Source organism: Aphelocoma coerulescens (genome assembly GCF_041296385.1).
Source record: "Aphelocoma coerulescens isolate FSJ_1873_10779 chromosome W unlocalized genomic scaffold, UR_Acoe_1.0 ChrW_unloc_scaf_1, whole genome shotgun sequence".
In the NCBI taxonomy this organism is placed as follows: Eukaryota; Metazoa; Chordata; class Aves; order Passeriformes; family Corvidae; genus Aphelocoma; species Aphelocoma coerulescens.
The window spans coordinates 2,742,092-2,767,996 of record NW_027184080.1 but is presented as its reverse complement, the minus strand read 5'-3'; the positions used below and the strand labels follow the sequence as shown (position 1 = coordinate 2,767,996).

At 42.7% G+C, this 25,905-nt stretch overlaps 1 protein-coding gene across 1 annotated transcript in view; it reads right to left on the bottom strand.

Annotated features, from left to right (window-relative positions):
* Nucleotides 1–20,842, bottom strand: part of LOC138102742 (uncharacterized) — a 679,200-nt gene extending 658,358 nt beyond the window's left edge. The window contains exon 1 of the transcript XR_011147509.1: nucleotides 19,752–20,842. The gene's annotated coding sequence lies outside the window, so the exon portion shown is untranslated. The remainder of the gene's footprint in view (nucleotides 1–19,751) is intronic.
* Nucleotides 20,843–25,905: the final 5,063 nt, after the last annotated feature.

Below are 25,905 nucleotides of genomic sequence, written 5' to 3'. Positions count from 1 at the left end.
TCCAGGTGTAGGTGGCCTGATGTGAGATCATAATTTTCAGTTCCTTGATCTCTTACAAAAAAGCTGAGGTAACATTCCGAACACTGGACATTAATTGTGATACATGAAGGGACGAGACCCACCAGCAGAGATGCAAGAGAATCTAAAGTTTTATTCAGAAGCATCAGTATATATATTTCTACTCCAAAGAGCTCTGTTTTGGTTACAATGCACAGGCTTAATCACAGTTCCACAATAAATCAGTCTTCTTGACATCTTCTATTGTTCTCTTCAAAGCCACAGCTAGTAGAGCGCGAAGTGCGTACTTTTCCAAATTTCTTCATGGAATAGTGGAGATGGTGTGCTGTTCTATGTTGATGTAGAAACTTCTTCATCCAGTTCTGTCTCAGGTACACACTGACCAGGGAGATGCTGCTGCTGCTGTCGTTGCTGCTGCTGTTGCTTTCTGTTTAACTCTTTCCTTACGCCAACACCTGTTACCCCAACAGGTAAGGATGAACTTTTATTTATTCACTTATCCTAAATAATGATTATTTAAATATCTATGCTAAAGTGCAATGTGATAATAACACAGGTTATCTTCATTTGCTTAATGTTTTGTAGACTATTATGGCTTTGATGATGCTGAAAACCATGTGAGTAAGTGTTGGAAAAAAGGGTCTGTGGACTCCGGCGGGGGGAGAAATTGCAGTCCAAGCCAATATGGTTGATAAAAGCTAGCTCCGTTTATTAGCAATCTAGAGGCACTTATATAGTATTCCAGCTTGTTAAGTCTTAAGTGGCTTAAAACCTATCAAAGCACATTTCTGCTTCTACCTAAGTAGATTACATTGGCAAACTCTTACTAGTTATGTTATGATTAAAAGAATTCAGAGTTCACCTCCCTCCTCCTGGTCAGCACATCTTATCTGCACAGCTGCACCTCTTCAAAACTCCCTTCTTGTTCCCAGGCCTGTTTCTCACACAGGGATTTTTTCCTGCAGACAGTTTCTCACACTAACCTTTGCTTGCAGGCCTATTGCTTGTACGGTTCTTTTATTGATCCCATAATTCTATCAATGACTCATGCCCCTGATCCTTTAATCATTTTGCAACAAGTAAGGGCACAGCACTGAGCAGAATCACCAGCCTCCTCTGATACAGAAACTAAGGAAACTGCCAATATAAAAGATTTTGGTAAGGAACTGCCTTCTGTTTAGCCTTTCCACTTCCAGTTTGTGTATCAGTATGGAGAAAATATAAACTAGATCAAAATGAACTTTATAAATTAATGACTATGAGAAATTATCAATATTGTGTCTTGTTTAAAGTCCAAGAAGAGGTGTTTGGGGAAAAAAATATTTCATGCTTTGGGTCAAAGCCTGGTCAGTGTATCTTTGGACTTGAATAGTATCAGCATTTGGCCCTTGGTAAAGAACCTGTATCTTCTGATCAGGATCATTTTAATTCCAAAATAAACTCTATGCAAAGACAAAGTGGCTTATAGTTGTTTTTTAAAATCAGAATTTTTAAGAGACATTTTTTCAAATAAGTTACATTTATTCTGTTATTAATGTCAGTTCTCTGAAGGGGATGTTAACATATAAATACTCTGCTGTCATTGACCTATAATATTGTGAGAAATGAGACAACTCTTAGTTAAAAAAATTAAAATAATTTATTGAAAACAGAAAAGTGAAAAAATTACAGAAATTAGAAAAATATAAAAATTTGGGATCCTATGGCTCGATAGATGGTATGCCCCAGAAGCGCAGGGATTTTAGATCTTCTGGCTGAAACAGCACTTGACCTCAGGTAGAGAAAAAGGACTTACAGTGCTAGGCTGGCTTTTGGCTGATCCAAAAGCAAAAAAATTTCTAAAGGCTCCTTAATAGGAGTAGGCTTTCCCAGCACTGACGTCCACCTCAGCTAGGCTGGAGGGAGAAAAAGGGGCGTGTCTCTATCTGGCTTGTTGTTTTATAGTGCCTTTGCTCCGCCCCAGTCCGCCCACAGCCCACCCACAGCCCGCCCCTTCGGTTTAAAGTGATTGGTGTTTTCCCTTTGACAGATTATCTCTGTCCTGTCTACCAATGGCTCATCCTTGTCAGAGGGGTGGTACTAGTTGAGATAAGGGTGCTACAATGCCTTCATTAAAATTCAGGTTGCCATGGAGCTTGCCTACAGGATAATGGCTATGGGGCTGGGCTGGCTGTTAGAACTGGGGTTTTTGAAATTTGCCTTGGAACCAAAGTACAAGTAAAAACACCTAAAAAAAGTATTAAAATACATCCAACACATCTTAAAACACTTGTAAAAGTATACAGTAAACACAGGAAAGATAAGTCTTATGGTGTACAAGTGGTTAATGGAACTTGATTTTTGGTACCTGGGCTGATGGGTTAATTTTAACATTCAATTTAAAAATATTTAACTCAAAATTAATTAATTAAAGCACTTAATATGCAAAGACCAAGCACAAATAGGGATTTCATGTATGACAATATTATCTTTAGGAAACAGTTGGGGGTGTTATAAAATATCATCATGATAATATCAGTAATAGTTTAATGTTATTGGAATCTAATACTATAACCTTGTATGAGAAAGCCAAAGTCAGTAACAGAAAACCTGCACAATAAGGATAGAATGTACATGTGATTTTTTTGTCACCTAAATCAGCAGCAGTTTTTTACATCAAAAAATGTAAAATTAAAACTCTTTTGTATAAATATAAATTGTTTTAGATGCTTTCTGTCACAGAAAGCAATTTCTATTGAAGCACTGTAGAATTCTCAGTAGGTGCATATAAAAGTATAACCTTGTGGTGCTGCCAACTGAAATGGAAGTGAAGCTAATTCTTCACTTATTTTTCTGTATTAAATATTTGCTTAAAAAAAGACCATTAAAACCTAATTTTCTATTACTGTAATTGATATAAGCATACATTAAATAGGTTATTGTATATATAATTACTAAGGATTTCATGAGGTACCAATATTTTACCAGTAGCCATAAACATATTGTTGGAAATATATGAATAGTAATTTATATCTTCCCCTAAATCCACATAATTCTTACATGGCATAAATCAGTTTCATATGACAGCTATGTAGACTATCTTTTTACTTTAGGAAACATACATGAACAGAATTGACATAGTGTTAAGATCCAGTTGTTAAGGTTCTTAGAAATGCCTCTGCCCTAACTAAGGTGCAAACGAGACCATATGCAGTCAATAGTAAGGGTTTTATTTGATGGTAAATATGAGAGACAGAGAGCGAGAGAAAGAAAGAAAGAAAGAAAGAAAGAAAGAAAGAAAGAAAGAAAGAAAGAAAGAAAGAAAGAAAGAAAGAAAGAAAGAGTGAGGAATGAGACAACTCTTTGTAGAAATTAAAACAATTTATTAAAACAGAAAAATTGAAAAATTGCAAAAACTAACAAAATATAAAAATTTGGGATCCTAGTGGCTCAAGAGGTATGCCCCAGGAGCGCAGGGATTCAGGAGCTTTTGGCTTAAGGCAGCTCTGAACCTCAGGTAGAAAAAAAAAAAAAAAAACAAACTTGCAGTCTAGGCTGGTCAAAAAGAAATCTATTTCTAAAAGCCCCTAAAAAGGGGTAGGTTTCTCCAGCACTGCCTTAGCAAGCTGGAGAGGAAGGGAGAATGAGAAAGGCGTGTCTGTTTTGCTCCCTTTTATAGCTTTTGCTCCGCCCACAGTCTGCCCACAGCCCACCCCTTTGGTTCAAGGTGATTGGTGCTCTCCCTTTGACAGACCATCTCCGTCCACCAATGGCTCCTCCTGGTCAGAGGGGTGATATTAGTTGAGACAAGGGTCAGGTGCCTACAGGGTACGGCCATGGGGGCTGGGCTGTCCGTTGCAACTGGGGTTTTTTTAAAATCTGCCTTGAAACCAAGATACAAGTAAAACATTAAAAAAAATACATCCAACACATCTTAAAACACTTGTAAAAGTATACAGTAAACACAGGAAGACCATAAAAACTTGATTAGTGTACCTGGGCTGATGGGTTAATTTTAACATTCAATTTAAAAATGTTAAGCTCAAAATTAATTAAAGCACTTAATATGCAAAGACCAAGCACAAATAGGGATTTCATGTATGACAAGTCCCCCCTTTTTCTCTTATGCTCACATCTTTGGTCTTTGCATTTAAGTGGAGGTGGATAACTCTTCAGGGATAGATTCAAGCTCTTTAAAACTGTCCCACACTTGCTGGGCAATTTTTCTCTCCTTTCTAGTTTTCTTATTGTTACTATTATTGATATGCATAATCTTTTGAGCGAATGGTGGACGCTGCTGTTGTCCTTGAAGGTCCTGGATCAGTGGCATGCTTTGGACGACAGTGGTGATTAGACGGATGAAACAAGGGATTAAACAAGGGAGAAAAATAAGTCCTGTAAGGGAAAGTCCAACAATAATTAAAGCTTTCTTCCACCATTGTCCTTGGAAAATATTTTCCCACCATTCAGAAGTGATCAAGGCTGCCATTTCTGCACTGGAACATGGGCTAGTTTCCTGATGTTTTGGGTAATCTTGGTGGTGGCTTCGCCGTGATCATCAATATGGATGCAGCAGTCTGAGGTGTTAAACTTGCCACATACTCCACCTTCTTCTGCTAGTAAATAGTCTAATGCCAGCCGATTTTGGTACACGGCTGCTCGAGTTTGCCCTTGCTGTGTGTTAAGTAGTTCAAGAGCAAGAGAGGTCTCATTAGTGATTACCTCAATTAGTGCTTGCAGTCTGATGATCCGGTTTAGCATGTAGATGGGAGTTCGGTAACCCCAGCTCCCATCCTGTGCCCATGTTGCAGGTCCATAAGTCTCTAGGATCCTCTCGGCTGGCCACTCTTCTTCTCCCCATCTCTGGGTCCCTCCTATTACATGTCTCTTAGTGCGGAAAAGTTCATCATAAAGGGAGATTCCAAGGTGGGCTCCAGCGTTTTCAGCAAGTAGGAAGAAGTTTGGTTGAATGGTTCCAAGAGTGCAGCTCCCTTTCCAGCGAGGTGGTAAGTTGGAATAAGCTCGGTTACCACAGATCCACTAGAGGTCTTGTGGTGCTTCCCAGAAGTGGGGTTGTATACTTGCTGCTGTAATCCAGTACTTGGAAATTTGTGGCAGGACAGAGTATGGATTTCCTTGATCCCAGCACTGCCAGAGTTTTTTAACAGGATTCAAAATGCAATTTTTGTTTTTAACCTTTTCTGCAGACCAGAATACATCTGGTTCTTGAGGTATCCACCAGTGTTTTTGCCCATCAGTTACCAGGTACCTTTTGCATATTGTCTCACCAACTTCTTCTAAAAATTTTCTTCCTTTCCTCCAGATGCATTCTTCTTCAATAACAGTATTGCTTAGCAGCCAGGTTTCATTGTCATGTCGGGTTGTGGGGGAGAGATTACTCAGTCGGAGTAAATCGGGGGGTCCAAGACTGACTCCCCGCCAAGGCCAACTCTCCGATTCTAAAGTTCCTCCGCACACCCAGCAATTTGTTAAATTTAGCTGTTGTCCAATCCTTTCTGCCAGGTCAATAAACAAGTTTTTCCTTGACATCAAAGGATTGTTTTCTTTTTGTTTTTCCTTTTCTTCTATGACCACCTCTTGGATCAGGTCAGTGTCATAGGTCTTTCTTTTTAACAAATCTTCTGTCTTGGTTATGTATCTAAAATTGAAACAGAGCCAATCGTCTTGGGAGGGACACTCTCCCTTCTGCTTATGTATTTGGGTGCCAATGTTTTTGCCAATCCAGTACTTGTGACCTTTTTCTGAGCAGATACTCAACCTTGTTATGTTGTAACAAGATGGATTAACATAAGTATGTGCTCGGAAAAAGTGTCGAATTTGGAATGAGCCTCCTTCTGCCTGGTACACAGTCTTGTAACATCTGTTACAGCGGCTGTCGGCTGCTTGTGTAAAGGGAGGCCAGAGGACCCAGAGACAGATGACACTCAGTAGCAGGATGTTGCTCACTTTCCCCTTTAGGCATACCCGAGAGGAGCTGTCAGCATTTGGGTTGCCTCTGCTGGTGGGGGTTGTCATCTTTGCTTCTTTCGTCCTTTCTTTAGGCATCTCACCTTCAGATGGTTCTTCAGTGACCTCAGGCTTCTGGAAACTCATGGTTATTTTAGGGTTGGCCTTGTCAAAGATTAGAGTTATCGTGCCCATAATTTTGGAGTCTGATTGGACTGTTATTGGAAGAGAATGCTGGCTTCAAATGGAGCCTTACTATACAGTTGATGTGACAATATGGTTGTGTGAAGGCAGAATCTGTAAAAGGGAATAACAAAGAACAGAATTAACAGCAAAATATTTTCAACTTAGTTTAACAACTTGTAGCTAGCACTTATTACTGAGGTATAACTGGGGAAGAACTGGGAGTACAGGATTTTATTAACTTGGAGTGAGGGATGCTGAGTGGAGCTTTCAAACAGGGTGTTTAGTTTGATGGTTTGTCTGGAGGTTTCTTCTCTTCAATTGGTGGTGTTACTGGACCCTTCACCCTTTTGACATGCGTCCAGCCCTTTTCAAATGTCCGGACAGCTGTTTCAGTGGTTAGCTGGACCTGAAATGGACCTTCCCAGGATGGGGTTAATGACTTTTCTTTCCAGGATTTTATTAACACCCAGTCACCTGGATTGATGTGATGTAAATTAAAATCAAGTGGGGGAGTTTGTGGTAGAAAACCTCTTTCCCTTAGCAACTCTAGATTTTTGGCAATTATCTGTACATATTGTTGTACATTGGTGTTTCCACACTCTTTCACATTCAACCCTTGTGGTGTAGCAAGGTAGGGTAATCCATACAACATCTCATATGGTGAACAACCCAAATCAGATCTTGGCTGTGTCCTAATTCTAAGAAGAGCAAGTGGAAGGCATTTTACCCAGGTCCATTTTGTTTCCAGCATTAATTTTGTGAGGGTGTTCTTGATTGTCTGGTTCATCTGTTCCACTCTCCCAGAGCTCTGTGGATGCCACGGGGTGTGTAATCTCCAATTTGTTCCTAATTGCTGAGCCAATTGTTGTACAATTTGGGAGGTAAAATGAGTACCTCGATCTGAATCTATGCGGTGGACTATCCCATAACGGGGGATAATTTGCTCGAGGATCACCTTACTCACTGTCTGGGCTGTTGCATTGACAGTTGGAATAGCTTCCACCCAGTGGGTAAGGTGATCAACGATTATCAATAGGTATTTCCACCTCTGGACAGGAGGCATTTCTGTAAAGTCAATTTGAATGTTTTGGAAAGGCCTGATTGCTAATTCAATTCCTCCGCCCGTGTTCTTTTTCATTACCTTTTTGTTAACTTTTTGACAGATTACACAGTCCCGGGTTATTTGGTTGGCTATTTCATAAACACCAGTGCATCCAAAGGTTCTGAGATAGTGATCCGCTAGAGCCTTTGAACCCCAATGATTGCTTTGGTGGATATTTTGTAGAATTTCTCGGGTTAAATTTTTGTTTAAAATTTGGCGTTTATCTGGTAAATACCAGCGGCCTTGAGAATCCTCATTAGCACCAATTAAAACTAATTTTTGTTTTTCCTGGTCAGTAAAAATGGGCATGGGTAAAATGTTAGCTTGTGGAATAGTGTCAGATGTGGTGGTGTTAGTTGGAAGTTGGTTCACTTCCATCACTTTTACCTCTTCTTCCACTGCTGCTTCTTTTGCTGCCAAGTCTGCTAGGTTGTTCCCTCGAGCTTCTTTTGTGGTTCCCGATTGATGACCTGGAATATGCACCACTGAGATCACCTGAGGCAGTTGCAGTGCTTTTAGAATTTTTAGGATCAATTCCTTATGTAGGATATCTTTCCCTTTGGTGTTTAGGAACCCCCTTTCGGACCAGATTTTTCCAAAGGTGTGGACTACGCCATAAGCATATCTGGAGTCAGTGTAAATGGTCCCGATGCTTCCTGCTAGTCGGTGGAGTGCTTTTTCTAGGGCATAGAGCTCACAGACTTGAGCTGACCAGGTCGGTGGCAATCTGCCCTTTTCTAGCACACACATTTGGTGTCCATCGACCACTGAATAGCCAGAGCATCGTTTTCCATCCACCACTCGAGATGACCCGTCAATGAAGAGGATTTCCCCTTCATTGAGGGGACAGTCCACCAGGTCCTCTCTGACTTTTGTTTGGATGTCAATTATCTCAATGCAATTGTGTTCAATTTCTTTTTCTGATGGGGTCCCATAAAGAAATTGAGCTGGATTTTGGTGTGTACACGCAACTAGCCGCAGGTGGTCTGAGTGCATGAGAATGGCTTCATATTTGACTATTCTTGGGTCAGTTAACCACTCTGCAGCCCTGTGAGCTAAAATGGTTTTGATTGAGCGTGGTGTATGCACTGTCAAGTCTCCACCAAAAATGAGTTTTTGACTCTCCGAGACCAGAACGGCTGCTGCGGCGATGGACTGGATGCAGACGGGCCATCCTCTGGACACTGGATCTAGTAATTTGGAAAGAAAAGCAACTGGCTTCCTGATTCCTCCCCACTCCTGGGTCAAGACGCCATAGGCAACTCCCTTCTCCACATTAACAAATAGATCGAAGGGTTTTTCTAGTGAAGGAAGGCTTAAAACAGGTGCTTTTGTTAATTTCTCTTTCAGATTTTGTAATTTTTGTGTGTCTGAATTAGTCCAATTAAAAGGTTCTTCTTCCATTAGTTTTTCATATAAAAATTTGGCAGATTGTGAATACTGATCAATCCACAGTCTGCAGTATCCAAATAGGCCTAATAATTGCTGGATTTCTCGTTTTGAAGTTGGAGGTGGTAGATTTAGGATTCCTTCTACTCTTTCAGCACTGAGTTTTTTTGTGCCATGGCCAATTAGATGTCCCAAATACTTCACCTCCTGTAGCACAAATTGTAATTTAGGTTTTGACACCCTCAGCCCGTTCCTCCCTAGAAAATTCAGTAACTGAATTGTAGCAGTTCTTACCGTAGACTCCTGTTCCCCAGAGAGGAGCAGGTCATCTACGTACTGAGTTACCTGAATCCCTTCGGGTGGAGAAAAGGAACTTAGCAAATCTTCTAGCGCTTGGCCAAAGAGTGTGGGTGCCTCGGTGTAACCTTGAGGCAGGCGAGTCCAGCGCAGCTGCTGCTTCCGTCCAGTGTCTGGATCCTCCCAGGTAAATGCAAAGATGTCTCTGCAATGAGAATCTAGAGGACATGACCAGAAAGCATCTTTAAGGTCAATAACAGAGAACCAGGCATGTGCTGGGGGTACCCGACTCAGGAGTGTATAGGGGTCCTGCACCAGTGGGTACCTGGTTTGGACTCTCTTATTGACCTCACGCAGGTCTTGTACAAGCCGGAATGACTTATCTGGTTTCTGGACAGCCAAAATTGGAGTGTTGTAACTGGATTTGCAGGTCTCAAGAATTCCATCTTGTAATAAGTCCATGATAACAGGCTTCAGGCCCTTTCTTTTGTCCTTGGAGAGGGGATATTGTGGTACACGTACTGGCTGGCTATTTGGGAGCAACTCAATTGTTAGAGGTGTGATGTCCATTTTTCCCCGGTTGCCAGGTTTGGCCCACACTACCGGGTCAATGTGTTGCTCATCTACTAAAGATAAAACAAACAATTTAGTGGTCATTTTTCCACCTTGCGGTACCACCCCAACCCTCAGAGGTATTTGGAAGTCACGTCCTAAAAGATTGATCCCAGCTTGAGGTAGGTATAGCACATCCCCTGTATGGGTACGTCCTTGTATGGAAAGGGTTACATTTTTAATTACAGGAACAGCAAAGCTTTCACCATTAGCACCATATATATCTAATGTATCTTGAGAAATAAAACATCCTGGAGGTGTTTCAGTGACACAGGTTCTTTCAGCACCTGTGTCCACTAAAAACTCCACTTGTTGTCTCTGGGGTCCAGCTTCTAATTTTATCAAGGGCTCTTTAAGATGTTTTTGCCCCAGAGAATAAAGCCCCTGACCCCTTCAGTTGTTCAAAATTTGTCCCTCCATTTGAAGGACTCCTTGATCTCTCTGCTTTTTAAAACAGTACCACTGCCCGTGGCCTGGTTTATTACAGTATGTGCAAATTAACCTCTCAGGTCTTTGAGCAGTTGTGGTAGATTTTATATTGCAAGCACAAACTTGTGGCTGCTGCTGAGGGCAGATTTGGGTTTGCTGTTGTGGGATGCCCCTTTGGGAAGTTCTTTGTGTAGGAGGATTGTGGATTGGAGCATTAGTACTGTTATTCATTATTCGGCTTTTAGCCTTCATCCTCTCTTCATCCCTCCTAACAAAGACTTTTTGGGCTTCCTCCAGTAATTCATCTAGTTCCCTCTCTGGCCATTTTTCCAATTTTTCCAATTTTTTTCTGATGTCAGGCCAGGAGTGAAGCACAAAATGTACCTTTAGCATAGTTTTGCCTCCCTCACTGTCTAAGTCAATGACAGAATAAAGTTGAATGTTATTCCTTAACCGAGCCATCCAAGCTGTTGGGGACTCATCCTTTTCCTGTTCCCCACAAAATGCTTTTTTCATATTATTAACTCGAGGAACAGCCTCTCTAATCCCTTTTATAATTAAATTTCTGTAGTCTTTCATGTTCCTCCTGCCCTCTTCTGAATTTGGGTTCCATTCAGGGTCTGTCAGTGGTAATTTTTGTTCTCCAATTGGGCCCTGATTAGAATTATTTTCTCTGTCCCAGACTGTCACTCCTGCAGCTCTAATCAATTTTCTTTCCTCAATGGTGAATAAGGAGTGAAGGATGGATTGTATCTCTCCCCAATTATAAATATTAGGGCCGAGGAATTGATCAAATTGGTCAGCTAGACCAATGGGGTCAGCCATCAGGCTTTTCATTTCCTTTTTAAATTCCCGTACCTCAGATGAAGCTAGAGGTACAACTACATAACCAATTCCTCCTTGAGCATTTCCCATGGGTACCTCCCTAAGAGGTAAAATTTTAGACTCATGGGGAGTGCTAAGGCAGGTGGGACAGTCAGGTGTTTTAAATGATTTCTTTCTAGTGCAAGATGCTGGGCCATCCTGGCTAGAAGAAATCCTTTGTCCGGTTGTCTTTTTGTGAGAGCAGGAAGGAACAGAATTTTCTTTTTCACTTTCATTCTCATTTTCTGAGTCCCTTTCGATTGGGTGGCTTGATGAAGGAAGGACCCTTTCTTGTTCAATTTGGACCCTCCTTTCTGGAGGAGTTACTGGAGGAAGGTAGTCTAGGGGGTCCCACTTTGGTTTATTTAATTTAGGTTTTTGTTTTTCTTTCTGTTTGTGTTCTTCTGCAATGGAAAAAATTTGGTTTGAATTTTTATTAAGTCCAATTGAATTAGATTTAGTTTCCTCTTCCAATTCTATTTTCTTGCCTTGGTCTTCATTTTGTTTTTGCCAATAATTTAACCAAATTTTAGCATAGTCTAATTCATCAGAATGTTTTGGAGCTTTGTAATGTACATAAGAATGCAAAGCCTCACAAAGCCATTTTTCAGAAGACCCATACTTGGGCCATTTGAGACCATCTTTGTTAATTCTATGTTTTGGCCACTTAAAAACACAGTACCTAATCATTTGGCACTGGTCTTTTTCTTTAGTTAAAAGATTTTCTTCCCACTTTAGGAGCATTTGTCCTAATGGACTCTCTGGGAAGATTTTGTATTTCTTCATTAGGTCTTTCTTTTTGCTATTCGCTTGTCCCATTTTGTTACTGGGAAGCAAACAAGTAGCTAGTGCAGAAGAAATTTTTTTTTTATTATTTTTTTTTATTTTTTTTTTAATTAAATAAACCAAAGTATTGTATTATATAAAACAATTAAAATATTGCATAAGGAAATAATATTACAAAATAACCTAAATTTAATACACTATCACAATAAAAAAAATGATAATAAAGTTATAAGCATAAAATACAATACAACTAATGTAGAGAAAAGCAAGCAGGGTTAGTAGATATATAAGGGAATGAATGATGGCGAATCTGTGGGAAAATTAAATATGGTAGGCTGGTGAGAAACAAATATGTTGCAAGAAAAATTAATTTTAATTATAAAAAGAATAATTAGTGAATATTTAAATTGGTTAAAGTATAACTGAAATTTAGATGGCTATATATATATAATACTTAAGAAACAGGAGTTGTCTTTATTAGCAAAGGAGAGATAAATTTAAAATATTTATAACCGAATTAAAGGAAAAAGATTATAATGAATAACACAAACAGTAATTCAAAATATCAAAGTAGTGTCTTATGATTAAAGCAGATAAAGCAAATTACAACTATAATCCAATAACCCAAACACTCCAAACTAACAGGAAGTATAAAGGTGCTAGATAGCACTGACCACAAGAGTGCAGCTAAAACAAGTTCACACATGCACTTAGAACAGCAAAGGGGTGCAGTTCAAATTAAAGGGACACAAAATGGCGGCTGCCCCTGCCGAAACCCGAAATTTCAAAATGGCGGCCGACCACGTGTCGGCGCGAAATTTCAAAATGGCGGCCGACCACGTGGCGGCGCGAAATTTCAAAATGGCCGCCGACCAAGCGGCGAAAAGAAAAAGAGAGGGGTTTAAAATGAGGTTTCTCCTCAGTTCTAGACCCGAGGAGACTGAGACACTAATAAAAATGAATTTGGGGCTGCGCACACCCCTAAAACGTGGAAACCTCCCCCCAGAAAGGCTGATCACCACACTCGATCTTCCCCTCTGTGTCTCTAAAAGGGTGATCCCTCGTGGTGCCCTTAAAAATGAACCCTTTCAAGCACACTCACACACACACTGGGGGCGGCCAACCCCCCACACACACTCTCACAAAAGAATTCCACTCGGAGGTTCCCCAAAAACTAGTAGCCCTTAAAAAGGGTAAGCCCCTAACTAAATTCCCTTTAAGAAGGGTTCAAGCCTTACCACAAGTCTTTCTCCACCGGAGGTGTCCTTTCTCTACTGCAGTAATCCTTGTGGGAGCCCAGAAAATCCAAGGAGAAAAACACCAAAAAAAATTGCAAAAATTCAAAAATAGTAAAATTAACCAAAATACCTGGATTTTAGGGCAAAAATAGGATCCCGGTGGAGCCCCCAAAAGAGTTGTGAGGAATGAGACAACTCTTTGTAGAAATTAAAACAATTTATTAAAACAGAAAAATTGAAAAATTGCAAAAACTAACAAAATATAAAAATTTGGGATCCTAGTGGCTCAAGAGGTATGCCCCAGGAGCGCAGGGATTCAGGAGCTTTTGGCTTAAGGCAGCTCTGAACCTCAGGTAGAAAAAAAAAAAAAAAAACAAACTTGCAGTCTAGGCTGGTCAAAAAGAAATCTATTTCTAAAAGCCCCTAAAAAGGGGTAGGTTTCTCCAGCACTGCCTTAGCAAGCTGGAGAGGAAGGGAGAATGAGAAAGGCGTGTCTGTTTTGCTCCCTTTTATAGCTTTTGCTCCGCCCACAGTCTGCCCACAGCCCACCCCTTTGGTTCAAGGTGATTGGTGCTCTCCCTTTGACAGACCATCTCCGTCCACCAATGGCTCCTCCTGGTCAGAGGGGTGATATTAGTTGAGACAAGGGTCAGGTGCCTACAGGGTACGGCCATGGGGGCTGGGCTGTCCGTGGCAACTGGGTTTTTTTTTAAATCTGCCTTGAAACCAAGATACAAGTAAAACATTAAAAAAAATACATCCAACACATCTTAAAACACTTGTAAAAGTATACAGTAAACACAGGAAGACCATAAAAACTTGATTAGTGTACCTGGGCTGATGGGTTAATTTTAACATTCAATTTAAAAATGTTAAGCTCAAAATTAATTAAAGCACTTAATATGCAAAGACCAAGCACAAATAGGGATTTCATGTATGACAGAAAGAAAGAAAGAAAGAAAGAAAGAAAACAAATGGAAGAAAGGAAGAAAGAAAGGAAGGTAGAAAATAGGTGGCGGGGACAGAAAGAGTGACAGGAAGACAATAAGGAAAATATCACCACTCCATGGATCCCAACGATCTTCTGTTGATCCTCTCCAGCTGGTCTTCTTTGTGCTGAAGGTCCCCCCAAAAAGCATAGAATCCGATGGGTTTATATACCCTCGATCCAGGTAGGAATGTCCAGGCATGTTCCCCTGGAGGAGGGGGGGAAGTCTCTCTCAGCAGACTCTGGATCTGTTGCATCATGTGCAGTCCTGTGGTGCAAAGCCTCTCACGTGAAAGTCCCGTGGATGTGGCCTGTGGGGTTGGGGGTTCCAAAGCTGGGCCAATTTGTGCAACGGAGGATGGGTGTTCAGTGCCTCTGACCAGAGGTTATGTCACACACAACCTCCTCCTCCCCCCTCAGTTGGGAGGGGGGGTGGTCTGCGTAAACCTGGCTTCTGTGAGCTGTGCTTGATATGCGGAAAAGACTCCATTACTGAAATAAGTAGTAAAGTAGGTATGTTTATTCCAGCGCTGGGACGCATGGGGGATAGTTCCTCCAAAGTCATGCGTGCCGACAGCTGCATTCAGCTTGGTATATATCGGGTTACAAACTCCATATTCATTAGGTTTCCCAATATGCCTATACATATTCATTACCTAGCCCCACCTAGCCTCGCCTCGTATTACAATGAGCCCAAAAGTCATTTACATCTGCGTTGCGCTTGCACAGTGTTGTCTGGTGGTTGTGGGCAGGGGTCGCTGAAATGAAGTAAGGGTCTTCCTCAGATGAAGTAAAGGGTCTTCCTCATCCTGAACTTTTCACCTTGCTTCCCTGTGCATGCTCTTTATGTCCCTGGCCCAAGCCCAAACTTCAAGACTGGTTTGAGTTAGCTTTAAGTTAAAAACAGGATCTTTGGTCAAGATTCCTTCCCTTTATCAATAGTCTTATATCTTGTCATCCTGCTTTGGTAGGCACAATAAGTGTTGAGCAAGCTGTATGCATTGCTTCTGACAAACAACTTCTTAGCAAATCATTTAACTGCTGCTTCCCCATCCCCCCTGATTCAGTCCCCCCTTTTCTATAGAGTTAGTAAATTCTTTTCCTAATAATTTTCTACGGTAAGCATCCCTTAATGCTTTCCCATGTGCATTTGACAGAGTAGTTAAAACTGATAACCTTTTTAGTACTCTATAGTTCCAAACAAGCAACATAATAGACAACATAAGGCAAGCACTAACCAAAGTTAATAAGACAATTATGGGGTGACATAACTTATTCAGAATGCCAGTTGCAGTAGGTGACTACCCAAAAAGCGCGTCCCACCAGTTATGACTTGCATCTTGTTTTAGTCTTTGCAAGATTCTGCTTATTTCTTGTGTGTAATGATGGATGGTGACTAAGGTCTTTTTCCTGTTCTTTTGGATTTCTTCTAAAATCTCAATTCGGTCCTGATGTTTCACTAATTGCTTTACTTATGTGAGGTCCATCCCAATAAGTGTGGGTAGCAATTTATGGTATATGGTGTAGTTAGACGTTATCAATTGATGAGACACAACTAGTGCTAAATACAAAAAGTCACACCCATCAATCTTGGTTACATTACAAATACAAAAATTAGAGTGATTCCTGGCAACTACATTTATATTAGTGTCATCTATCATCATAAAAGTGCAGATAGTTCTTAAGCACAGACAGCCTTGACCAATATATACAAGTACAGTTTTCGGTGGAGTGTCTGGGTGGATCTCGAAGTGACAAATGCCTTGTTCCATGTCAAGACATACGTCTTTAGCATCAAGTGTATTACTTTCACAGATAAACCCTTGTTGTTCCTGTGTGATGCAAGATTCTAAATTTACCGTTTGCCATTTTTCTCCTACCATTCGAGCCCATACTTTGTGTTCAGAGGGGTAAAAAACTGTTCCTTTATAGTTTAGTCCCAATGCAACAATAGGATGAATTACATAAACTGTGGCATTAGGTATAGTAAGCACAAAGGCAGTAGATATGTTAGTCATTGGGTCATAGGAGAAATTTACGAAGGTCCACCAGGATTGGAGCTTTCTTTCTAATTTAGTAGCATTATTCCAAACAGCTTCTCAGATTTCAATAGGGAAAACATCTTCATTTCCTTCTCTTATAATTAAGAAAGCTGTTGACTGCATCCATAATTGGGCTTGTATGCAGCTAAGGGCTAATGATACATTGTCTTGAGCTGTGCCAAGTGTGTTTAATATCAGTCTGTGGTCCAGGTCGCTGGTCTTTGTGAAATCTGGGAGTATTTCTGAGACTTGCCACTGACTGTTTCCCAATGCTAATAGGGAGGATTGTAGGGGCTGTTTTAATTTGGTCAGGTCACTGGTTGCTGTGGCCAATTTATTCATCAGTATCTCTGAATCAATTCCATTTATAACTCCCAGTCCTGTTCCCAGCATGCCAGTCAGGTCTCTCTGCATTCTGCCTTTGAGGGGGGTTTACTTCTGCAACCATGCTGTCCACCCTTCAAAGGATGTTTGAATTAAAGGGGAGCAGGCTGGTTGGATCTCAGAAATATTACTGTGCATTAGTAGTTCTACACGCTTAAGAGACCACTCTGGATTAAACAGCAATAATTGCTGGCCTGTGTTCCTCACTACATAGGGGCCAATCTCATAAATCTTTGGTTCAGGTTTAAGTGATGTGACCTGGGTTTGGATTTGATTGCCAGTGTAGGTTGTAGGCCTAGGCATGGCATTTATCTGGAATTTGAATGAGAGCCCATTACTGTCTTGGCCCAAAGACAAACTACTTCAACGGTCTGTACTAATGTAAAATTATACCAACAATCTACTTCACTTGAATGACTACAGATCTCACGGTGTTTGTCTGTAGGAGTAGTTGAAACACTAATTTGGGTTTCTTTTTTATGAGTAGTTCTGTTAATCAGTCGGCATCCTATTTTGATTTCTTGTCCTACAGTTCTCTGAAGTTGCCAAGTTTTTTGTTTTTCCCATTCTTGCTTTGTATACACTTGATTTCCGTGCATGACCACAGTCAGCAGGTTTAAATCCTTTAAATCAGAATATTTCCCCATGAGTCCAGCAAACTGCATAAAGGCTTGGGACCATATGTCTTCTCTCCTATGAATAACTTTCCAACTGGAGGCTACCATTATGACTGTGAAAAAACAATTTTCTGGGTTATACTTGCGTGCCACCCTAACATTTTCATTTTGTTCGGGTAAACTTCAATTTCAGTGCATCATCACCAGGGGTCACTTTCCAAGGGGCCTCTGGAGCCTTCTTTACCCGAGTATGGTGAATCCAGGCACTCTGTTCTCTGATCTTAATTGTGGTGTAAGTGGTGAGAAGTACCTGGAATAGTCCTTCCTACTGTGGTTCCAGAGTTTTTTCTGTATGAGACTTAACATATGCATAATCTCCAGGCTGAATGTCATGTACAGGACCATCCAAGTCTCGACTTTGGGTTCCAGCCACATTTTCCAATTTCTCTACGCTGTTTGTTTAAAGCAATCATATAGGTGGTTAACGTCTGTAAGAGACGGTCCTAAGATCCCTCATCTGCGTCATGATCATCGCCAAGGACAGAGACTGAACACAGGAGTCCTGGCCTGGCTGAGGTGGGATGTCTGCCAAGTGTTGCCTGCAGGTGTGCCCGCTGGGAACTGGTACGCATTCCTGAGGAAAATTAGTGCAGGTCACAATGGACTGTGTCATTCTTGTTGCCAAAGCAAGAAGGACTTCATTGAAACGAAAAGGAACAACCTGTCCTGTACGACCTGTCCTGTACACCTGTCCTGTACCTGTTTCCCAAAGCAACGGGCCCCATAACAATGGCTGTAGATTTCCCCCACCTCTTGGCCAGTTGCCCCTCGCATCTGAAAAGGACTATAAAGGGACTTTCTGAAATAACTGAGATCGAGATCTCCCCATGGAAAGAAGACGAATCTATTGGCAGAAGGCCACGAGGACTTCATCTCATCCGTTGGTAGCTATTGCCCCCCTTTTCTTCCTCTCTACTCTTTTACTTTGTTTTTCTTTATCTCTCTCTCTCTCTCTCTCCTCTATTGCATTACCGTGTTGTGGGTACTTAATAAAGGTGCACTGTTTTGATTAATACTGAAATCCCTTGTGTCCTTTTGCACTCTGAGATCTATAAACGAACCATCATGATCCCTGCTTGTATTAGCAGATCGTGAAAGCGTCTCCTCCCCAATTTGGGTAGATATTCCTTTCTGTACCCCATATGGTCTCCCATAAAGTATTTCGAAGGGACTTAGCTTTTCTTTAATTCTGGGTTTGGTCCAAATTTGTAACAATGCAAGTGGAAGAGATTGGGGCAGGGTAGGTTAGCTTCTTGCCCTAGTCTCACAATTTGCTGTTTAATCAAATGGCTCATTTTCTCTACTTGACCACTCGACTGGGGGTAGTATGGAGTGTGGAGTTTCCCAATCTATGCCTAAATGTTGGCTAATTTGTTGTACCACCCTTGAAATAAAATGTGGTTCCCTATCTGAGGACATTGTGGCTGGAACTCCGAAGCCTGGTATTATTTCTTGTAGTAATGCTTTGGTTACTTCTCGAGCCTTAGCGGTTCTAGTAGGAAAAGCTTCTGGCCATCCTGAAAAAGTATCTGTCAACACTAGCAGATATCGACACCCCCCTTTTCTTGGAAGTTCTGTAAAATCATTTTGCCACTGCTGTCCCGGCCCATGGCCCCTTCCAATTTGACCCATTTTTGGTTTGGGGGTATTTTTGGGATTAGTCTGAAGGCAAAGGTTACACTGTTGGGTTACCTGCACAATGGCTTTGTATAAATTTCTAGCGATAATTTTCCCAATTAAGTAGTTATATAGGGCATTTGCTCCCCAATGCATTTTCTGGTGCTCCTCTCTTACTAGTGACCATAGCAAATGGGAGGAAATAACCAATTTTCTTTCTGTGGTAATAGCCTGTAGGAAGCCAGAGGTCGGAAGCCGCGGCGGTACGGGGAGCTCGGATCCCCGGCGGGGGGAGAAGAACGGACAGCAGCCAATATGGTTGAAAACTAAACTCTGATTTATTAGCAGTCTCGAGGCACTTAAATAGTATACCAGCTTGTTAGCTTCTAAGGGGCTTACTTATCAGGATATTTTTCTATTTCTACACAATCAGGCTACATTGGCAGTCTTCCACAATCTTGTTATGTTCAAAGGAATCTTGTCCTTGCCTCCCTTATACTCCTAGATATCACACCTGCAAGTACGTTACTCCCTGAAATTTCTCAGGCTGGAACTGTTTTGCTTTTCACAGAGACTTTCCCACAGAAAGTGTCTCACGCACTCAGGCCCAAAAATCCTTCAGCTTAATAGCTTGCACAGCTCCTTTATTGATCCCAATAAATCCATTCTCCAACAAATTCCCCGTTTTTCTTTTGTGCAAGCAAAGCTGGAGGGATCACAGATGTAGACTTTATATATTGTCTATTGCAAGCATCGGGAGGCAAGGTGAATACACTGCCAGTTCTACAGTAATCGAATACTATACAAATAAAACTAGTTATGATTTTAAACTTAACAACTTTAACTATCCCTCTGAGTTGAGACCGTCTTTTTCTATAATTATGTAGTTAATTGATGTAACTTACTTATCTATTAGTGAAAATGGGAAAAAATGATTTAAAAGACTTAAACAGCATAAACCTCTAAACCTTTCACAGCCGTGGCTGCGGTTAATAGCAGAAGATCAATAGCTACTTAACTTTATATTATTACATGTCTAACATTAATAACACACACTTAACTTACTAAGCACTTGCAAGGCTATATTAAACTTAATGGCTACGTAGCTTTGACATCACTTAAACTCTACACAACTTAACTTAGCAGAACTTAAAATTAACTTTACTTAAACTTAACTTTGCTTAAACTTAACACGAATTAACCTTAACACTACCTAAACGTTATGCAACTTAACCTTATCACTTAAATTCTACAGAACTTTAAACTTAACTTAAAATTAAAGAACTTAACTTTAACAGAAATTAACCTTAACATCACGTAAACTTAACAGAACTTAAATGTACTCTTATTTCAAGACATTACTTCTGAGTTTGGTGTTATACTCAAAAACTTTTTGCAATATACCCAAAAATTCATGCAATTATTTCTCTTAGTTTTGTCTTTGGAAAGAGTTCCCAGACACCCACCACCAGTCACTAGCAACCACCCAGGGCAGCTGTTATTATTGCCCCAGAGTCTCATTATTTCTCCTGCTATGGAGAGTGGTGGATCTGGCAAGTCCTCAGCTCCTTCACTCAGCCACGTCTCAGCCTCTCTCAAGGGTCCTCAGGACAGGTCTCACAGTCCCAGCTGTTATGGTAGTGGCATCACGTCCCTCAGGAACTGATGCTGACTGTGCTTTCTTGTTTCGGGGTCCTGTAGCATGGCACCACTTTGCTGGGCACCTCTCTGGTCAGTGATGTAGCGATGACTTGTCCCTGTTGTTGCAGGACATTCTGCAGTGTTGCAGTCCACGTTCGTTCCCAGAGCAGGAACTGTGAAGGGGTTAACAACTGTAGGATACTGATGTAATGCTTTTGAACACAGGACATCTGCTGTAAAGACAAACTGAAAAATGCTTAGTATAGATAAGTTAGCAAGCGTTTTGATGAGTTTTTGCATTACTTGTTGGTACTTCTCTTTCATTTGGGGCTGTTTTCGGGTTGCCCCGGCCGGCTTTGGCATTGCAGGCGACGAAACTGTAAAAGCCGCGCTGCTGCCGGCTGTCCCGCAGTCCGGCGCGGGGGGGTTACCCTCTGCCGCTTTTGGCCGGGCTGCTGCTTTCGGCCGGGCACCGGGGCTGCCGGTGTCTCTTTGGCCCGCCCGCGCCCCGCCCCCTGGGTCTGGTGTCTGTGCTCCCGCTCTCGCGGCCATTACTCTTCTGGCCGTCGGAGAGTTAACATCTGGCTCTGTCGGGTTTAGTAATTCTCGCAATGAGCTAACGTGCGCTGCCGTGGTTTTAATGATTTTTCTCGCGGCCAGCCCGAAGGACCGCGCTACCCCGGACTCCGCCGCGGTCTCTGGCCGCTGCTCTGTAAGTCCCGCGTCTGTTACTTTCCCGGAGCTACTAAAGCTCGCGCTGCCGCTCTCTACAGTCTCTATGGCAACCGCGGCAACTGTCTTTCCTGTTTTTACTTCTGAGAAAGTACTAATTACTGCTCCCCAGGTGGATTTGGGAGCTCTTGTTTCTGTAGCTTTCATTTTAAACGATCTTGGATTAACTAGTTCCTTATAAAGGTTTATCTCCTTAATTCCCTGCTTTTCTAAAAAGCGTAAAAACACATTAAAGGCTGCCTGAGTTTCCATGACCGCGTCCACAAACCCGCGACTCAGCGCGAAAACACAAAGCGCATAAACTATACCCGCGGATAAAACCGCGAACCCGCGTCCAGCGCGAGCCGTACCCGCGATCAGCGCGAACTCGCGCCTCAGCGCAGAAAACAAAACCGCGGACAAACCGCGAACCGCAAACCGCGAACTAAAAACCGAAAAACCCGCGGACTACTCTGATACCACCCCCGCCTCCGCGCGCCCCAAGTATCAGGGTACTGCAGCGTCCAGGCAAGCCTTTAGCAGCCAAGCGGCGAACCACCGATGTTAAGGTGGTCCAGGCTAGAGGTTGGCCACCCCTCCACGCCCGCCGGCGCTGCCCCGGCACCGCATTAGGCTCCCGCCAGGGCAACGGGAATAAAATACCAGTCCCAGTCCAAAGTTCCGTACTCCGCGAAGTTCGGTGTTCCGAGTTCGGTGTGCCGTGTTCGGTGTCCGTGTTCGGGCGCCAGATGTAGGAAGCCAGAGGTCGGAAGCCGCGGCAGGACGGGGAGCTCGGATCCCTGGCGGGGGGGGAAGAACGGACAGCAGCCAATATGGTTGAAAACTAAACTCCGATTTATTAGCAGTCTCGAGGCACTTAAATAGTATACCAGCTTGTTAGCTTCTAAGGGGCTTACTTATCAGGATATTTTTCTATTTCTACACAATCAGGCTACATTGGCAGTCTTCCACAATCTTGTTATGTTCAAAGGAATCTTGCCCTTGCCTCCCTTATACTCCTAGATATCACACCTGCAAGTACGTTACTCCCTGAAATTTCTCAGGCTGGAACTGTTTTGCTTTTCACAGAGACTTTCCCACAGAAAGTGTCTCACGCACTCAGGCCCAAAAATCCTTCAGCTTAATAGCTTGCACAGCTCCTTTATTGATCCCAATAAATCCATTCTCCAACAATAGCCCATCCCTCTTGGTTAAATGGTTCCCCTTCATCTTTAATCAATTTCTTGTCCTTTATGTTATATGCGGGCTTACCCTCTAGGGAAAGTTGTCCATCTGGGATCAAGGCTCCAGTTGTTGTTACCTCACCTTTTGCTGCTTCTTTTGCCTCTCTGTCTGCCAGTTCATTTCCTTCTTCCAATTCTGAGCTCACCTTTTGATGTGCCCTTATGTGCATGATTGCTACCTTCTCAGGTAGCTGGACTGCTTCCAACAGCTGCATTATTTCTTGTGCATGTTTGATGTTTTTTCCCTGCGAATTTAACAGTCCTCTTTCTTTCCAAATGGCCCCATGTGCGTGTACAACTCCAAATGCATACCTTGAGTCTGTATAGATGTTTATTTTCTTTCCTTTTGCTATCTCTAAGGCACGGGTTAGGGCGATTATTTCAGCCTTTTGTGCAGAGGTGTTTGTTGGCAGGGGTCCGGATTCTATCACCTCCCGGCAGGTGGTAACTGCATACCCAGCATGCCGCTTTCCACTGATGACATAACTGCTTCCATCAGTAAACCAGGTCTCTGCGTTGTCTAAAGGGGTATCCTTTAGATCCCGGAAGCTGGAGTAGGTGGCTTCGATAGTCTCCAGGCAATCATGGCATACCGGTTCCCCTTGATTTCCACTGAGAAAGGAAGCTGGGTTGACAATGTTAGTTACCACTATTTCTACATCATCTTGTTCCACCATGATGGCTTGATATTTCAGGAACCTTTGTGGGGAGAGCCAATGCCTGCCTTTCACTTCCAGCACTGCGGACACCATGTGGGACACCAGCGCAGTCATTTTCTGACCCAAGGTGAATTTGCATGCTTCCTGGATGTTTAGCACAACTGCTGCAATGGCTCTGAGGCACCCAGGCCATCCTTTGGCTGCTGTATCTAGCAGCTTAGAGAAATAAGCAAATGCCTGTAGGTATGGGCCCAGGTCCTATGCTAGTATTCCCAAGGGAATCCCTTGTTTCTCATGGGAAAATAGAAAGAATGGCTTACTCACGTCTGGAAGTCCTAGAGCTGGAGCTGACAGGAGGGCATTCTTTAGCTGATTGAAGGCCCGTGTGGCCTCCTTCGTCCACTGGAGATCTCTGCTTTCTTTTGTAATGAGCTCGTATAGTGGTTTCATGAGCAGCCCGTAATTGTAAATCCACAATCTGCACCATCCTGTCATCCCCAGAAAAGTCCGTAACTCTTTCACTGTCTGGGGTTTTGGGGTTTGGCATATCGCTTCTTTGCGATCTTGCCCCAAAGTTCGTTGCCCAGCACTGACTTCATAGCCCAGATAGATCACTTTCTGTTTCACCACCTGAGCCTTTTTCTTGGATACCCTGTACCCTTGAAGTCCCAGGAAGTTTAAGAGGCTTACCGTCCAGGCTGTGCAAGCTTCCTCTGTTCGGGTAGCTATTAGGAGATCATCCACGTACTGCAATAGCTTCCCTTCTCCTGGTGGGGCTTCCCAGGACTCTACATCTTTTGCGAGCTGTTCTCCAAACAGGGTGGGACTGTTCTTAAATCCCTGAGGCAACACCGTCCATGTGAGCTGGGTTTTGCCCCCACTCTTAGGGCTTTCCCATTTGAATGCAAAAATTTTCTGGCTGACTTCATGGAGAGGGAGGCAAAAGAAGGCATCCTTTAAATCTAAAACGGTAAACCAAGTTAGCTCTGGTGTTAACCATGTTAATAGAGTGTAAGGATCCGCTACCACCCGGTATGACCCATCAGGTTTATGGACAGGCAAGATGGGAGTGTTAAAATCAGACTGGCACTCTTTTAACAGTCCTAACTGTAAGAATTTTTCAATTACTGGGCTAATTCCTTCTCTGTCTTCCCTTTTGAGAGGATATTGTTTAATTCTAATTGGTTGCTTTCCCTCTTTGAGTTTGATCTGTATTGGGGTTGCATTTTTGGCTCTCCCAGGTACAGCTGTGGCCCAGACTCCTGGGAACAGTTGACTCATTATCTCTTCTCTATTTTCCTCTGCAGAGCCTTTCGTTGTTAATATTAGGCTCAGTATTTCCACATATTGTTGGTCATTTATCTCCAGAATAATTTCCCCATTCCTAAAAGTAATGGTTGCTTGTAATTGTTCCAATAGATCTCTTCCTAAAAGTGCTTTTGGAGAATTGGGTTAATATAAAAACTTGTGAATGCCCCGTTGTTTCCCAATTTTATATTTCAATGGCTTTCAAAAATAAGCTTTTTCAGATTGACCAGTTGCTCCCTGTACCACAATGTAGCCATCCCTCACAGGCATTAAAGCTTTATTTAAAACTGAATATGCTGCCCCTGTATCGACCAAAAATTCTGTTTCTTTTTCCCCTAGCTTCATTATAACCAGTGGATCTGCTAGGGTAGAATCCCCTGGTCCTCTTCAATCTTCTTTCACACGTGCAACCACCCTCCTTCTTTCTCGGTTTCCTCTGTTCTGGCGGTCTTCTTGTCTTCTTTCTGGGCACTCATTTTTCCAATGACCGAACTTTCTGCAAATCGCGCATTGGTCTCTACCTAGCCAGGGTGGGCCCTGTCTGGGAGGTCCTTGTCTGGGGGGTCCCTGTCTAGGTTTTTCCCTATTTCCTTCCCTTACTACTGCTACTAATTTCTTCATCCCTTGCTTGTGACTTTCTTCTTGATTACTGAATACCCTCCAAGCTGCATCTAATAGAGTTTCCAGGTTCCTCCCCTCTGGTCCCTGAAGTTTTTTGCAATTTACGTCTGATATCTCCTGTGGATTGTCCGAGAAAAAAAGATACTAGCTGGCGTACCCCTACCTCTGTCTCAGGATCCAGCGATATATTACGGCGCATTGTGTCCCTCTGACGATCCAGGATATTGGATGGTGACTCGGAAGGACCCTGTTTCACTGCATACAAAGCTGACCAATTTAGGGTCTTGGGAATAGCCTTTTCCACCCCTTTTGCTATCCATTCTTGATAACTTTTTAATTTCTCTAATTCGGCTGTTCTATTTGGACTCCAGTGTGGTTCCTGGAGTGGGAAGTAATCTTTTACATCTAATTGTTGCTTTTTGTAATGGTCCTCTGCCAAGTCTCTTGCTTCTTTTCAAAACTAACCGTTTCTCCATGTGTCTTGGTTTGAAAGACAGGTGTCTGCTAAGGAAGGCAGAAGCCCCCCTTGAAGTGGCAGATATAACCCCTTTCCCCCTGAGTTATTATGATTTTGAAATCAAGGGTCTTTAGGCAAAGATGTGGGAAATAGGAATAACAGTTCTTTACGATAGATAGATAGATAGATAGATAGATAGATAGATAACCAGTCGAACAAAACAACAACAACTATGACAATAACAGCAAACACAAACCCAGTCCCAGCCTTCTCGGCTGTCAGGCTACTCCCCCTCAGGTGCAGTTCCGCTCGCAGCCAGCAGGGATTGCTGGCGGCTCCCGGTGAGCAGGGTGGGTGCGATGGTTCCCCCGCGGCTGCAGGGGGCGCTCCGGAGCGAGCTCGGGGAACACGCGGCACTGGCAGCCTGGGATCCCGGGGAAGGGTGGAACAAAGGCTTCACAAACCCTGGGCAGCCGGTCCTGGACTCCTGGAACAGCAGGCTGGAAATGGCAAGGCCGGAGCGGCAGGCACAAACACAAATCCTGGGTGGCAGACGAGATGTATCCAAAAGGGGAACCCCCCGGGGCTCCAGGCAGGCAGGACAAGCACGGCTACAGGGTAGCGAAGGCTCGAAACAGCAGCGGTGCAGGGCGGCCCCAGCCCCAGCCTCCAGCAGGGCAGGGAAAGCA